The 17,014-nt window shown below is 37.9% G+C and overlaps 1 protein-coding gene across 1 annotated transcript in view; it reads left to right on the top strand.

Moving 5' to 3' along the window:
• Nucleotides 1-17,014, top strand: part of CHRM3 (cholinergic receptor, muscarinic 3) — a 305,806-nt gene that overhangs the window by 97,059 nt on the left and 191,733 nt on the right. The window contains exon 3 of the mRNA XM_012660182.1: nt 10,344-10,446. The gene's annotated coding sequence lies outside the window, so the exon portion shown is untranslated. The remainder of the gene's footprint in view (nt 1-10,343; nt 10,447-17,014) is intronic.

Genomic DNA, 17,014 nt, shown 5'->3' with positions numbered 1-17,014 from the left:
GGGGAGGAGATGTCCCTTCCACTGGGACATTCACTTTTCCACCTGGACTCTCCATCCTCCCTCTCAATTGGTCCTTTAAGCCTGACTTCTCACCCTGGCATTTCCAACATTAAAAATTGAACTTTTTTCCTAACGAATTAACACATTCTTCCTGACCTCACCTCCTTATCTCCTTTAACTCATCCACAATGGCCGAGCGCCTCCTGCGTGCTGGTGCTGCCTCCTCAAGTCCTCAGACCTTGTCCTGCTCCCTTAAGCTCTGCTTCTCTGCATTGACTGTATTTCCCTCTGGTCCTTCTCATCCTTAAGTCAACATCTCTTTGCACCTAGCCCTTAGTTGTCCCCAAACATCGGTCTTAAAGGTTATCAGTGAACCCTTCTCCTTTTGAACCCACACTATTTTTTTTCCTGGTCCCTCTCCTTGAAAACTTCTTAGAATTTGAGGCAATTGTTACTTATTTCTTGACATCGCCATCAGTCATATCTCAGAATCCTGTGTTCTTCCACTTTCTCCTGTTATTTCCTGGGTTTGGGGCTGGATTTTTCTTTTCCAACTCCTGCCTCCTGAAAGAAATTGTTATTATTTCCTGAGACTGAGTTCTCTGCCTCTCCCATTAGACACTGTCTTTTCTTCCTAATCTGCACCTCTCTTCTCAAATCACTCCTGTCACTGTTATGCAGTGGGTCATCTTTGCGTTTCAATCTTGAAATGATCTCTTCAAGGCTTAATTTCCGTGTGTCACTAATTGCTTATATCACTAGCCGAAGAGCCAGCCTCACACCAAACTCCGCATTTCTAAAACCCAGATTCATTACTACTATCTTGCCTAAAATTTACACACATGTATCACACCACAAAGATGCTTTCCTTTTTCTTTTAATCTTTCAAGAATTACTGTTCCTCTGGTTCCTTGGCCTTATAAAATTATGCGAATAATCTCCATTTTCTTTTCTGTCCATCCGATTGAGAAGTCTAGTTAAGTGTCCCTTATATTTCACCTCTAGCTCAGCGTCCCTGTCAGTGGCTGTGTGCCGAGACTCTTGCAGTTGTGTCCTAAGGGCCTCATCCCTTTTCCTGATCCCCCTGTAACTGTTGCCCATGATCAGCCTACCTCAGCCCTCTCACTTATGAACTGATTGTCATTCAACTTTTTGACAGGTCTTCAGTGTGAATCCACACCAGGAAAATTTAGAGCTCCAGGAAGACACTGAAGCCCAAAGGGCAGCAGTACTTTTCTCCAAAGAATGGCCCTCATCCCCTCCCCGCCTTGCATGCGCCACCTCCTATAAGTGTATGTGCCTGAATATGTTCTGTGCTGCAGGCTTCCAGATGTGTCCCTGTATTTCTCTACGTCTGAATCCCCTTGTCTTCAAAGTCTCCCTGTCAAAACCCTACCCCGCTCTCCGGGATCCAACACAAATCAGCTTTCTCTGACGTGGCTTCCCTTGTCTCCCCACTCCTGGTGAGAACTGAACTTATCCTTCTGTGTACACTTGTACCTTTGTAACTATCACGAAACCTTTTGTGTTGCTTCTACAACTTAAAAGCAATATGCAGGAAGTGTTTTGTGTTGCATTGCTTTGAAATTTGGGAATCTGTGCAGACTCTATGTCACCTAATTTTATTGAGAGTTTCGTACTACTTGGAAATGTTCTTTCTTCATCACTTAAGGTCAAATACACCTTTAAAATTTGATTCATCCCCCACCTCTGGACTCCCTTGCCCTTTATGTCTTGTCTGAGCATTGCTTTCAAATACCTTTTACATAAAGACTGTCTCTGTCATTTTAGTCTTCTACTCAAAGCATGTCAATGACACTGCACTGCCCTTGGGATAAAGTACAAGAAACTACAGTTAAAACATAAAAATAGTTAAAATGTAAAAGAATGTGTCTAGAGAAGAAATAGAGTTCTACAGCAATAGAATTTTGCATTGCCTCTATACAGCCTGGGCTTAAACATTCCAGTGCTTTACTGTTCTAGGTTAACAATAAAAAGAATTCTCAGCTCGTCCATCGTGTGTTGGTTTCTGGAGAACAGAATTCCAATTTATCACATCAGAGTGTGATTGCAGAAGCTCAGGTTCTTTGTTGGTAATTAGGACATGGTTTTTTGGTTTTTGCTTTTGTCCAGTCCTCATTTGAAAGATAGTTTGGGGTCTTTTGCAGAGAAAGAACGAATAGTTCTAGGGATAATAGGGTCTGGGGAAATGCCATATTCCATTTGATACAGCACTAAGAAACTAAAAGGGACATTAATTTCTTTAAAGGGCATCCCTGCCTACATAGTTGAAAACTGTCTTCTACGTCTGTAATCAATTTCTACCCTGACTGACTTCCCCCTGAGTTTCAGTCTGTCAGCGTAGAGCTTGTTGACACTTGGTGCCTGGTCAGGAATAGGCTCTGTACTTCTGGACACAAACCCTACTCATGTGACTGTAAGCTTGGAGCCAACTTTCCCTGAAGTTAGGCAAGAATTCTAATGCCTTAAAAGGGAAAGGTAGGGTGAAAATAATTAAGTCGAATATCCTTTCCTTTTTAAATGTTTTATACTCTCCTGTTCTTTGTCTTCATTGTGTTGGATTGGTTTCTTTGTTGTAATTGTTTCAGACAACTTATTATTTGCTCAATTAACAAAGTGGTGTTTCTTTACATGTTGTTGTTTCATTTGTTCCTAAAAGGGACTTATCTCTGCAGGCCAGGTTTTACTTTACTTTTTTTTTTTTTTTAATACTTTGTTGGATGAAGTTTTTAAGAGCACAGAAATTCATTATGATGTAAAATAAAAAATCAGACTCATAGATTTAACTAATTTTCGTCAAATAGGTCAGGTCTTGACCTGTACATGTCACCCAAGTTGATTCTACTATAAAAGGACCTTTTGACTAAGAGATAAAAGGAGAAAACTAAATTTAGTTTGGGCACAGAAAAAGCGAGACAGACCCAGATAGACTTTACGCATGATCGAGGGATAATAGTGTGGAGAGGAGGAAGTTAAAACAGACACTTAAGTCTAATATACTACTAATAGTATATTTTAATTAAAAAAATGCAAAAAACCATTATATTTTAAAAACTTTTTAAATAAAAAGTTACAAACAGATTCAAAAGTGGAGAGAATATTATAATGAACTCCCTGTTCCTGTCACTTAGTTTCAGTAGATTAGGGATACATGACCAACTTGTTTCTCCTATGTGGAAAAAGACCTTTCTCACAAACACCGGGTTATTCGAAAACAAATGCAAGACAAAAATATCTCTGAATAGACAAAAATGAATGCTTAATATTAAAGATGACTTTTAAAACTAAAATGTTAGATTTTAAGAGATCAGCTCTGACACTATAAAACAATAAGAAGCCAGGAAAGGTTTCGTTTTAGTCAACTGTATTGAAGTATAATGCATAAGCAACAGCAAACACTCATTTTAAGTGTATATGTGGGTGAGATTAGATAAATTTATCTACCATGTTATTACCACTAAATCAATCCATAATGCATTTCATCACCAGAAAAAGTTTTCTTACACCCCTTCCTAGTTAATTTACACACACTCCACCCCCACCCAAGCCCCAGACAACCATTGTTCTGCTTTCTGCCCTGTAGATTGTATGATTTTTTTTCTAGAGTTTTATAAAAATGGAATCAGATGATAAGAATTTTTGTGTCCAGCTTCTTTGGCACAGCATATTTTTGAAATTTTTTACATGATATTGTAAATATCAGTAGTTCATCCTTTTTAGTCACATTTTAAAAATTTGATTGCAAGACAGTATCATGATTTGCTTCTCCATTCCATCTGATGGACAATTGGATTTTCTCCAGTTTGGGGTGATTACAAATAAAGATGCTATGAACAACACGCACGTACAGGTTTCTGCGTAGACATATATTTTTAATCTCTCTTGGGTAAATAACTAAGAGTATAATTGCTCAGCTATATGTAAAGTACATGTTTAGCTATATAATAACTTCCACTGTGTGTTTTCCAAAGTGGTTGTACCACTTTACATTCCCCCCAGCAGCGTATGAGCGTCATAGTTGCTTCTCATCCCTGACAACATAGGTAAAATCAGTTCTAATTTTAGCCGTTTTTGTGGGTATGTGATAGTATCTCACTGTGGTTTTAATTTGCATTTCCCTAATAACTAATTTGAGCATCTTTACCACGGGATAACTGGACACCTCAAACTCTGATCATCATTTCTTCAACTCAGGGAGGCAACCAAATTCAGCTCGGGTTCTTCTTTCTCTGCCCACTATCCAGAAATTTCTTCAAAATAAAAAGGCAGGTGTAGGTTTCCCTCCTCTCTTTTATCACAGTCATATTTTCGAAAGAAGTTACTTCATATATTTTTTACAGTTTTCTAGAGTTTTTTTTTTCTTTTTTGTTTTATTTTATTTTGTTGAGGAGGTAGGAGGGAAGTAGGTCACATTCCATGTCATGGCCGTAAGTGGAAATTTAGGTGAGTTTTTGAGAAGAAATTTTCCAGATTTTTAAAAATCATGGGCCAAGTCATATTTGTATGGAAGAAAACCCTTTGGTTCACTCTCTGGTGGTAAGAAAATATGACAGTAAGACAGAAAAGGAAAACCATGCCCCCTTGCTGAGTTTGGGGAATTCTGCAGAACAAGAATGACTGTGAAAGGTACAAGATGAGGTGGTCTAGATTGTGCCTCCCAGCTTTTCCCCTTGGAGTTTTATCGCCCAGAATGGAGAGGTGTATTAGTGAAACTGAGGTATGTTCCAAGACAAGAAGCTATTAATATTTCATGTGTATCCCTCTACCATCATTGCAGTGAACTTGAGAGTTCAGCCTGATCAGAGGAAAGCCTTGGAATTCAAGTTCCAGCATGGCATAGATAGGACGCCTTGATAGCTGGGGGACTTGGCAGTGAGGCTGGGATGCCATCACAGGGGTGAAGGCAGCTCTGCCCTGAGGGCTGCAGCACTCCAGGGCTGCATGAACATCACAGCCAGACCTCAGAAAAGGCTTTATTGTCAGCTGGAGGCAAGATGAAGCTGAGTTTAAGAGATATCTACCTAACCTTAATAGGTCAAGGTAATGCTGATGGCATCCACGCAAGTGGTGAACCTCACCATAAATGTCAGCAGGACTTGGGACACACAGATGGATAAGGAGACCAGTGCCCTAGGTCAGAAAAGATATTCAAAATCTGGAGATATACAGACTCTTTTATCTGTTCCTGAGTTCACTTAAACCTCACCTTTTTCTTTCCACTATGCACATGCACACACACACACACACACACACACACACACACACACACACACACACACATACACAGAGGAAAGAAAAAGTGGGAGAGAAAGGCTAACAGATAGGCTAACTTATCCAAAAGAAATTGAAGAGTGCCCGAATTACATTTAATTTTGTGTTTCATGTTTATACAGGCATATATAAACATAATTCAGGGAAAAGGGCAAGGGTTTGTGAATTTCTAATGATTTGTAGGACTTATAAACTTAGGGAGTCACTTTGTTTTCCAAGAACTATTAATCCAGGAGGTGGGCAATGAAGTTTTCCCACCCTCATCTCATGTCTAAAGATAGGAGATATTTTGGAGCTGTGGATGCTAGGAATTTACTGCCTAAAACCATGCATGACACCAAGACCAGAGAGATGTGGATAGGGCAGTGTGTGAGTTGGATGATGAACACTCTCTAGCTCACCCTTATTCCTACATGAGACAGAAGCAAGCAGCCAAAACTTAGTTTCTGTTTCTTCAAATGCACCTTCTTCCTACTCAGCCAAAGATGAGATGGCTTCCCAAAGATGGAGGACACCCTGCTGGGGACATGGCCTCATGCCTTAAGGCAGAGCATGAAGGAGTGGGAGAATTCTGCAGCTCAGCCACTTTCTTTAGCTTCCTCCTCCCCCAGAGAAGGGGTAGGAATGGGGTGGAGAGAGTGTGAGCAGGTGAAATCTGTAGTGCAGCCTGTTAGAGATTGCTGATCACGCAGCCATTTAAAGCCATATAAGATAACAATCCTGTCAACAAATCTTCCTGTTATTGTAATCTTATTTTTCGTGAACTGTTATATAAGAAATTGATCATCATCATTCTGTGCGTATATATTTATATATCCTAAGTGTATCACCTTCGCCCTTCCTCTTCTATCAAATAGTTAATGATATAACAAAAGAACATTGTATATGCTAGAAACCATTTAACCATGTAAACACATAGCCCACATACATCAGGTGTGGGTTTTTTTTTTATTATTTTTATGTCTTTATTTTTATTCAATGTTTATTTTTAAAAATGAGTATAGTTTACTATTACATTGTGAGATGGGATGATGATTTTTAATGCATTTATAATTAGTGTGCTCTAACACAGCTAATTTCTTTTTTTCTGCTTGCCCTGTTAGTGGTTATTCACATATATATTTTATATCTATTTATAATCAGAGCATACAATTTTATATTCTGCTTTTATTATCATTCTCCATGTTGCTACTTAATTATTACTTTAATAGCTACCTGATAGACTTTGAAATTAATATACCAACATTTTCTTAAATGCTTCCCTGTCGTATACACAAATATATTTTATTATTAGCTATAATAAATACAGGTTGACTATCCCTAATCTGAAAATCTGAAATCTGAAATGCTCCCAAATCTGAAACTTTTTGAGGACCTGGCATGATGCTCAAAGGAAATTTTTGGTAAAGTATTTCAGATTTCAGATTTTCAGATCAGGGATGCTCAATCAGTACAACTATTCCATATTCCAAAATCTAAAAACATTCTGAAATCTGAACTTCTTCTGGTCTCTAGCATTTTGGATAAAGGATACGCAACCCAGAATGCTATGATGATCATTCTTTTAAATATGCCATTTTCCAACTTTGAATTATTTCCTTGGGATAACTTATGAGTGGGATTCTTAGGTCCAAGGATATGAATATATTTAAGGATCATACAGGTATGAATCAGATTGGTTATTCAATGGGCTGCATACATCTACAGTTCCACCAGAAATATGAATTTATTAGTTCTTTTTCCAATAGTCTCATCTTCATTTATATTTTGTTATTTATAATTGTGGTTAATGCAATCCATGTCATTTTTGTTTTGATTTGGATTTCCTTGATTGTTATTGACATAAAAACCATATACTGCTTACTGTTTGTGAATTAGTGTGCCTTAATGAGAGAAATATCACGTATCAGACAAGCATAGGTTCAAATCTCAACTTGAGCCATTTCCTGTTGCATGTTAAGTGAATTTGCCTCTAGGAAAAAAAATTAGTTTCTTCATTGGTAAATTGGTAACAGTGGTATTATCTATTTCACAAGGTTGTAGAAATGATTTGGTGATTTAATCAATGCCTGGCGTGTTAGTGGCCAAGGGAAACTATCACTTTTCCCTTCTGTCTCTGCCTCTCTAGTTTCATCTACCCACTCTCCAGCTCCCGACTTCTTGCATGGATTACCCATTCAGGTTCCTTTGGTGCAAAATTATCTAGACTGTGTTTCTCAGAATTTATATCCATTGGGGCCAACTGCCAATGTTCTCTAGAGATCTGATCTCTCTGCAGCAATTGCTGAATTAGGTGGCAATCACTGAAGTCAGATCCGTTGACCTCATGAATATTCTCAAGTGTTCACATAACCAAATAGAAAATATCCTTGAAATAAACATTTTTCCAAAAATTGCTCATTTTAGAAGACTGTGTGTAGCCTTATCCAAGTTTTCCCCCACTAGGTTTCTGAGATTTTTTGATTTATTTTGCTGCTCCTTTGATTTGGTTTCAGGCAATACCTTAGTTAACCTTCTATCTGCTACATCCTGTCCAAGAACCGTAAGCTTACTTCTTGTGGTAACAAGTGTAGTGCATTGAGAAATTGCAAGACAAGAGCACACGTTGCAAGATCATCTCATATCAGAATGATGCCACCCTTTGGACTTTGTCTCATACCTGGTGTCCGTTTTCTAAGCATTATTGCTCATTGTTGCCTGGAAATTGGTTTCTATCTTGATAGAATTTGTAGTTGGAGCTTCCTTTTTAAGCAATTGCTCTTCTTTAAAGCCAAAGTAATTTCTAATATGTTACAAGGTATTGGAAAGCCTGTAACAAGTAAACAGTTTCTCAATTGGAAAAGCATTGAAAATATCAATGTCTATTCTCTTTCATAAGGGCAAGGCAATTTGGAGGCTACCGAAAGATTTTCTAATCTCTCACCTTCATGACAAGAAATTGAACTGAGTAAGAAACATTCTAAGCAGTTCCATGTCACGAGTTTAAAAGAAAAAAAAAGGGGGCGAGAGAAGGAAGAGGAAAAGGAGAAAATCCTTTGCAGTCTTCCCAGCTCCAGCAACTGTATTTTGCGTCTTCTGGAGAATTCCAAGGGTTCCTCTAGATTTTTGTTTTTTCTTTACATGAGTCTTCTCTTGATGTGTCACAGACAAGGTTTCTTCATTTTTGCAGGACAAGTCTGCTTCCCCTATGTGCATGCCCACTCTCCCCACTCACAAAACAAATGAGGACCAGCCTCCTCTGCCATCTGATAGACAAGGCAGTCTGACTTATCTGCATCAAAGCCCCTTGCACCAGTAAAGTTACTAAAATATGAAGCATTTCAGAGGCAGAAACTGTAAGGCTTGAGGGAGGCTCATATGTAACAATTAAGTCTGCAGGAAAATTTGAGAATCACAGCTGGATTCAGACAGATGAACCAGTTTTTCTATAGTTGCTGGTCAGTACACAGTAGCCAGATGTGTCTGCGGTAAGGCTGTACAAAGCTCTATTGTTGAAACTGACAGGGTGGAAAAATGTGGACCTAATCACCATCTTGTGTTTCCATCCATCAAACTGGAAACAGGTGAGAGTGGAAACAGTCCACTTGTGCCCAGAGCCCACTCTGTAGCACACAGCAGCAAAATACTTGCTGTCATGAAATAGGACAGTGACTATAATGTCCACACCACATTCCTCTTTGTGTCCCATGTACTTTTTCAAGAATCTTGGCATCATGTCTCTCCTTGTGGCAGAAGGAGGACTGACTCCCAGTTTTAGCCTCTAGTCCCAGTCTGCACATACCACTCTGTGGTCTTGGGCAAGTTCCTTAACTTCAGTTTCCCCTAACACATGGTACAGCTAAGGTTACACTGTCCTACCTGGGAGAAAGATTGTGAAGCCAAAATAAGATAATGTGCTTACAGAATTTTGGAAAGAGTTTCAAATTCTGTGAAATTCTTGGGTTTGTGCTTTTATCTGTACTGTAAGGCTGATTTGCAGTCATTTAAATCTGTAAAAGGATGTTCTGCCATGTCTTTGGGAATGTTCAATTTCCTTGACCTTTTGGTGAGTCCCATTAAGGCAGCTTTCAGAACATCCCATCCCCCCTCAGCTTCTTGCACTGGAGCATGCTGCCTGCATCTCTTTCTCCTTCCTCCTTGCCCCCATCTTCCTGTGTGTGTCTGTCTTTCACTCTCCTATGCAGCATTCAAAAAGACTCAACTTAAAAGCCCTCTGCTCTGTGACATCACCTTCTTGCCCTGTATCTTCCTTGGCCTGGCAGTTATTTAGCTCTCCACGCCCTGTATCGGGGTGATCTGCATCCAACTTGGCCTCTCGCATGTGACTGAACTTGGCTTTTGGAGGGCAGGAACCAAGCCCTATCTTTTTTTTTTTTTTTAACCCAATACCTGCTTCAGATTATTTGCTCGGTAAATATTGACCGAAATGATGAGTGAATGTCAAATACTTGTTGCCATGAAATAACAAGCTGAATTGGTAAAGTGAGTGATTCTTAAATCATTTGCTATAAAACTTGTGGGGGGGACTCACCCTTAGCTGTGTCTCTGTTTTGTGCGGCTATAAAAAAGTAACACAGACTGGGTTATTTATAATTAGCAGCAATTTATTGGCTCACAGTTCTGGAGGCTGGCAAGTCCAAGATCAAGGCACTGGCATATGGCCTTGTAATTTATATGTAACATAAATATATGTACATTATGTATACATATTTTGGGGGGAAACTTATAAAGTACTCTTAATTATTGCAAGTTTCAAACTGAGAGCATGTGACCATATGACAGAGACCACACGATGTGGCATCAGTGTGGAAAGGTAGGTCACACAAATGGATCATTTCCCCAGTAACTGCTGTGGATCACTCATTCAGCAGGATGCTAACAGATGTAGATTAAAAGGATGTCTTAATGAAATATGTATGGAAAATTCTGGGTTAAATTTCCATTTTTGAAATCTGTCATTTAATTAATATCCCATCTCACAATTTAGTGATCTTATTCTCTTATCGTGCTTTAGATTTATTTACCCCTTCCTTATTTGTTTGATTTTTCAGCTTTTGTGGTGGCATAGCACCTGGCTTCTTTCTACAAGGAAAGTTCAACAAACAGCACAGTCTTTGATACATTGGATTGGTTTGATGATCCTACCTGGAATAGGTATGTAAAACTTCCAGTATATGCTTACCCACCGCTTTGAATCATAACTGTGGATTTATGTCCATTCCTGCTGACAACCAAAAATGGAATCTGTTCTGAAAACTTAAACTCATGTGTCAGAGATAACCTTTGTCTTTTCTACTTAAAAATGTGTTTATTTTTTCACATCTGCAACTCCTGAAGACCACTTCATTTTCTTTGTTTTGTGATAAACTCAAATTAAGAATATAGCCATTTTAAGACTGGGGGAGAAATTCCGCGCTTATGATTCTGACAATAGTATGATTTATCTACTACTCTATGGAAATCAGATATATGAAATAAAATTTGTACTCTGGTATTTATATAAATGTAGTATCTATAGTTCAAAATTATAACAGAAAAAATACCAACTTTTTCACCTTCCCCCAAAAAATTAGTTCAGAGAAGAGTAAGGTGAGAGACTTTACTTAGCGAAAAGTAAATAATAAATTGTAGACTAAATGATTACACACATGAGTTAATGAATGGTTGCTTGATCTCTAAGATTTTGTGAACATTATTCCCTTGCTATATAATGACATAACTATTACATAAAAACAAAAAATACAGTATTTGACAATATTATTGTTTAATGAATCCTCTTGAAACAAATATTCTGAGATTATATTCTCATAATATATAAATATATAAGCCTTCTAGCTCCCGAGTCTATCCAATTCCGACTTACTTGGATGAGCACTGTGTGAGCATGTGAAACAGACAGATGATAGATAAATACATAGATAGAGATACAGACAGAGACATATCACTATACCTATTACATAATGTGTGTGTGTTTGTACATATAATATGCTATGACTAAGGGATACTTTATTACAAGATTGCTTGCTTGTGTTCTTTTAAAAATATTAAAAATAAAGTAGGCTTGTTGAAATGCTGGTACATATTTAGAATAAAGTTCCTCATCTGTATAAATTGTATTTTCAAAAGGAATCCTGTATATAAAGACTCCCCTGTTCCCCCTTCCATCTGACAAAAAAAAAAAAAAAAAAAATCTGCTGAAAACTGAGCTTGGGATGTAGCACAGGCTTGAGAATTAATCAGGTGTGAGTTCAAGACCTAGCTCTACTACTGAACAATGACCTTGGGAATGTTTTTGTACTTCCTGAGGAAGAGTGCTATTTATATCTGAAAGGGAGGAAGGAAGGATGGAGGAGGGTAAATAAATTAGCCCCAAATCGGAATGCTCTTGAGTGCATCAAGTCACCTTTATTCTTAGCGAGGTATCAAGTAGCTAACGCAATGGATGTGTTTTGTTTCTAAGGTTCTTCAAAGAGTTTCACCGGTACATTCTGTAAGAGTCCAAAATCCGTAATTAGAGTTTAACAGCTCTGATTTAAGGCACAAGTTGCAACTAATCACCTGCATGTCAGATCCATCTTTGTTTATTTTATAGTTCTTTTGGCCTACACAAAACTGATATGTATGTGGTTTTAAAAATTGCCAAATCAAAAAATCAGGACAGTTCACATGAAAATCTGGGTTCCCAGTCTTCTTTTTCTCTATAAATGGCCAGAAATCTAGCTGCCATACAAGATACTTCCCTCTTGATCTCTCCGCATCTAACCCACCAAGCCCTCCATAGCTGGTGGGTCTCGGCCCTCCCTATGAAAAGATACTGGTGCTCAGGCGTCTCCCCAGAAAATTAAGTCAACACCTGAGGGTGGAGCTCAGGCTTCAGAATGTTTTACAAGTTCCTCCAGCGATTCTATTGTGCAACCGCTGCTCTGATATCTTCATTTCTCTTCATGTCAAAACATCACCCAAGCCCCAGTCAGTCATCACGCCTTCCTCTCACCCATCTTCTGTGATGCTCTTATCTTATTTCTGTTCTTGTCCTATTCAATCGATTTCCCAGCCAACAGCCAGAATCATGGTGCTTACGGAAAAATATCCGGTCGATTCCTGTTCACATCTCTTCAGTAAGAATAGCAATAATGACAATAATTGAAGGTGATCATTTATACATTGGTTGAATAACGAATCTGGGTTCAGGCTTTGTTGAAGGATGGAGTCACTGAGGCATTCAATTTCAGGAGCAGATAGAGGAAAGGTTATCAAAGGTGCACCTGAAGATAGCAAGGCGATTTTATTCCATTCTCACATCTGGCCTGTTTTTTAATCTGACAGTCCCTTCTGCATGGTCCCCCAGTTTGTGACCCATAGGCCAAAAGTATCCCTGAGCTCTCATACAAATCACTGCCCAATCAGTGCCCCGATTGCATCTTATTTAAGGAGCAAAAGGATGTTACGATGTGGCACCTACCAAAGTTTACCGAACGTCCTCCTTTAGGGACATTCTGGGGTCTTTTCTCCTGTTGCTCAGACATGCAGATGACCTTCCTTCTCACTAATGAATAATGTAAATCCAGTTATTTATTTGAACTGTAGTGGAGATTTTTTTTCCCTCCTGAGTACTCACTCAGGAGAAACCATTGTTTTAGCTACTCAGATCTTTCATTTAGACTCTTAACCAGCCCAGTATGGTAGATTTTTGCATTACTCATTAGCAGGGAAGAAGATGGGGTTTCAAAAAAGAAAGTTTCTTCAGAAAAGGCAGCCTTGGAGCCATATTGATGCTATTTCAATCAGGATTTTAAAAGAGATCAATAAATTCAAACCACACTGAAGCTGAGTGGAAACCTGGGTCCACATCAGCACGCCTGGGGCATGATGCAGTCGACTTTTATCTCATACTGGTGTCAACTTTTGTCTTCAATATAAAATCGCCAGTGTTTCACAATTTATAATAAAAAGAAGTTCAAGGCCCTGTGTTTAAAAATGTTAACAAAAATGTGTAAATGGCATTCAGTTAATTGAGACCAATAAAGATATTTTAAACTCATTACCTAGGTATTAAATTAATGTGTGAGGCATAACTACCTTCCTTACCCTAAATTGTTTTCATCAGCAAAGCTACAGTGTGTTTGGGGACCTAATTTACCCAAATAATATGCCCGTGCAAAGCTATCCTGAATTTAAGAAAACAGTTGACCTTTGAGCTTTTTCTTAAATATATATTTTGGGTTAAAAAAAGGGGACCAAAATACAATGAGACACAAACACATACGCACTGAGCACCCCTAGAGACACATTACAGAACAGTGCTTATTAACCCGATGCCTTTGTGTTTCCTTTCGGGATCAAGATGGACTGGTCTGTGTATAATTCTTCTCTGAAGTGAACAGAGCTATAATGAGGTCACAGATTCTTTTCATGCCATTTTAGGAATTTCTTTGAAAGGATTCAGGCAGCGATGTCCCTTACGTGTTAGAGTTATACATAAGTACAGACAAAGCTTTTCAAATAATCTGAAGCCATTTTTTCCCCCAAATTCCTTATATCCCCGAGCGTCTGGGTTTAGGATGAAGGAAGATTAAAATCTTTGTAAAATCCATCGTATTGCCACCACATGGAAGAACTTTTTTTGTGGGGGGCGGATTTAGTAGAGTCTGAAATTAACCTTGGATTAAGTGTACTTCACCTTGCATTTTCTACTACTTGTTTCATTTGCTATTAACTCCCTTTAATCAGAGAGATTCCATAAAACTGGCATAAAATTGGCTAGGATTCATTAAACAGACTAATATAAAATATAAACATATTCTCTATTTATTATACAGAAAACACAATATGGACACTTGGTAATATTGAATGGATTGTGAAGATTTGTATTATTTTATATTAATACATCAAATGGCTCAAATATATGCATGTTTGTTAATGATTATTTACTATTATATCAAAACAAACTTTCTTATAATTGTCATTTTTCTGGCAACTTTCATTGACTTTTGTTTTTGTTTTGAATTGACACATGATTGTGCATATTTATGGGGACAGTGTGATACTTTGATACATGTATACATTGTGTAAAAATCAAAGCAGAGTATTTAGCATATCCATCATGTCATACATTTATCATTTTTTTTGTGGTGGGAATATTCAAAATTCCCTCCTATAGCTATTTTGAAATACAAGGGCTGTCCATATTCACAATGGCTGGGTACTTTCTGGATAGCACTCATATACAATACTGTTAACCATAGTCGCCCTACTGTGTAATAGAACACCAGAACTTATTTCTCCTACCTAACTAACTTTGTACCTGTTGACCAATGTATTGACCTTTGAGGGTGATTATTTTGGAACAAAAGATGTATTCTTCCACCATCCTCCATGCTTAGACCATATTAGACTTCAGTAAGTATTTGTGGAATGAGTAAATGAATAATTCAAATGCATTTTTATTTTAAATTCCAGCAGATGAAATCATACCAAAGCTAGGAACTGACTTGACCACTGAACTAGATACAGGAAGTAATGAGCAATGAAAATAATGATCAAACCATATCTGATATGCTCTCTTGAAGCAGAGAGGTAGACATCATTTTTGAAAGATTTAGACAAAGTCAAAAGACCAAGAAAACTAATATTTTTGTTAGCAGCTCATCTTGTTTTTATTAAGACATGGCTGCCTACTTCTCTCATCTTCTTCCCAATATTTCCATCTTTAAAGCCTTTTTTTTCTTTCTGCCACATTAAGGAGATAGGACTCTTATCTTTAACAGCTACAGTCGTATGAACAAACATTAAGAAATAAAGTACAACAGCGTTGCTGTAAAGACTAGTCTTGAAACAGGTGCACTTGTGAACAATTGAGCAGTTTCTAATGTTGCCCTGTCAGGTAATATATTGCCTAAATAAACTCTGTAGGAAGAAATTGGATCTTTCCCATGCCTCTGTCTATTTTTCTGTTAAATCTCTCACTTTTCTTGGCAAAACTCAAACCCAATTAAAGATGATATGCTTTACTTTATTTCCCTTTTGAATTTTAGAAAGAAAATTGATGGGATGATCTTATCAACAGTAATATAAGCTATTCATACATAAAATAATTTTTCTCAACAGTTGTGAAATTTCACTTTGAAATTAAATTACAGTTCTTAGTGTCACAATACGCTGTGCCTCAGGGAGAAAATAATTCATATATTTAGGATTCCCAAATCATACTCCCACATGGAGGAGGAATTTTTCAAACAATATTCTTTATCAGAATATTAATAATGATTAATTATAACTTTCATTAGAAGTATTCTAAAATCAAGAACTTCTCCCATATTTAACTTGGCTATCATCTTCACTTTACATAAACAGAGTGAGTTACAGAAAACTATATCATGAGTAATTCCCCATCTGAGTTCCAAGGATAAGCCATGGCAACCAGGACTACTTTTCCTTTCTGAATGCAGAATTCTTACCTTCTAAATCAACCCTTCTTAGCCGAGTCATTTTGCTCCCCAGGCGACATTGGGCCATGCCCGGGGCCATAGCTGGTTGTCACAGTTGGGAGGAGTGTACTGGGCAGAGGCCAGGAATGATAAGACTGCCTACACTGCACAGGACAGCTCCCACAACAAAGAATTATCCAGACCAACATGTCTCAGTGATTGCCTTGAGGATGATACTGGGTAACTGGTGAAAGGATACAAAAGTGAGCAAGAAAGGAAGGTGGTTGGAGAGTGGATGAGAGTGTTCTGAGATGGGGCAGTGGAGAGGGTGAGACCAGAGACCGAAGAGGAAGAGGTAAGATGCGTTTGCAGATGAGCAAAAAGAGACACGTGTTGAAAAGGGGAAAAAAATCAGCCTTATCTCTTCTTCTGTAGTCTCTCTTGCTCTAGCCCCAGTTACCATTTCACTGGAATTTCTTGTTCTTTTCTCTCCACCTACCTTCTCTGATTACACAGGGCATTTAGATTGTAACGAATGTCAAGGTCGATTGCATATTTAGTAGCTCTGTTTTCCGCTGCAACTATGTCTCAGTTCTACCAGAGACAGAACTCCAGCCGGGACCTGAGTGGCTCTATAATTAGAGAAAAGACATTTAACTTCTCTGAGCTTCAGTTTCTTCATCTGTAAAAGTCAAAATAGTAATGTTTTCTGCCCAGGATTGTTGTGAGGAATAAATGAATATCTACTACAAAGCAAGTACTTCTTGAATATCATATTGTCCCCTCAGTTCCCCTTAAGGGACATTTAATTGGTTTTCTCAAGAGAAAAAAAGAATTGAGCACATATGGACACATATACAATGGTGGTCCCATAAGATCATCATTCCTTATTTTCACTGGACCTTCTTTATGTTTATACACGTTTAGATACACAAATGCTTACTTTGTGTTATAACTGCCTACAGTATTCAGTACAGTAACATGCTGTACAGGTTTGTAGCCCAGAAACAACAGGCTACACGATGTAGTCTAGGTCTGTAGTGGGTTTTACCATCTAGGTTTATATAAGTACACTCTATGATGTTCCATAACAATGAAATCATCTGATGACATATATCCCCACTGTAAGGGACACATGACTGTATATTCTTACCACTGTCAGATACTACTGCTGTTAACATGTCATGCCATACTGGATGCTTCACATTAGTACACCAAACTGTCTGTTCTTAAGTAGTTTCCAGTCTGAAAAAATAATGGAAGTTTTGATAGATTTGATTACATTTTCTTTTAAT

This window comes from Propithecus coquereli, unplaced genomic scaffold (genome assembly GCF_000956105.1).
Source record: "Propithecus coquereli isolate 6110/MARCELLA unplaced genomic scaffold, Pcoq_1.0 Scaffold66, whole genome shotgun sequence".
Lineage (NCBI taxonomy): Eukaryota > Metazoa > Chordata > Mammalia > Primates > Indriidae > Propithecus > Propithecus coquereli.
The sequence above is the reverse complement of the archived record's forward strand: the minus strand, read 5'-3'. Positions and strand labels throughout refer to the sequence as shown.